Source organism: Schistocerca serialis, chromosome 4 (assembly GCF_023864345.2).
Source record: "Schistocerca serialis cubense isolate TAMUIC-IGC-003099 chromosome 4, iqSchSeri2.2, whole genome shotgun sequence".
NCBI classification, from domain to species: Eukaryota; Metazoa; Arthropoda; class Insecta; order Orthoptera; family Acrididae; genus Schistocerca; species Schistocerca serialis.
Genome location: NC_064641.1, coordinates 413,632,030 through 413,632,467, shown reverse-complemented (window position 1 = coordinate 413,632,467; position 438 = coordinate 413,632,030).

Genomic DNA, 438 nt, shown 5'->3' with positions numbered 1-438 from the left:
TGCCGGCAAAACAGTATCGCCATCTATGAAAATACGGCGAAACCACATGCAATACCTCCATCTATGCGAATCTGACAACACTACGTCCGCCATGTCGAGCGCACCACAAAACACAGCGCCATCTGTAGGTCTCCCGCGGCATGACGTCCTGCAACGACGATACCGCCATCTATGAGACGCCAAGCCGACTAAGACAGCGATGGGCCCACAGTGCCCATCTTTCGACCCCACCCACAAAGCCTGCGTCCTCTGTCGACCACAGCACCCCAACGCCAGCGCCTCTGCCGCACGAAATCGTCGACCGGCAATCACTCCACCGGCGCCCCACCCTAACCGCCCAACTCGCAACTCCAGCGGATGAACGGCGGACTTTTCCCGCAGTCGCAATGTGCAATCCACCCCTATAACTTGCGTTTCATGAAGAGTTATGTCCAATAT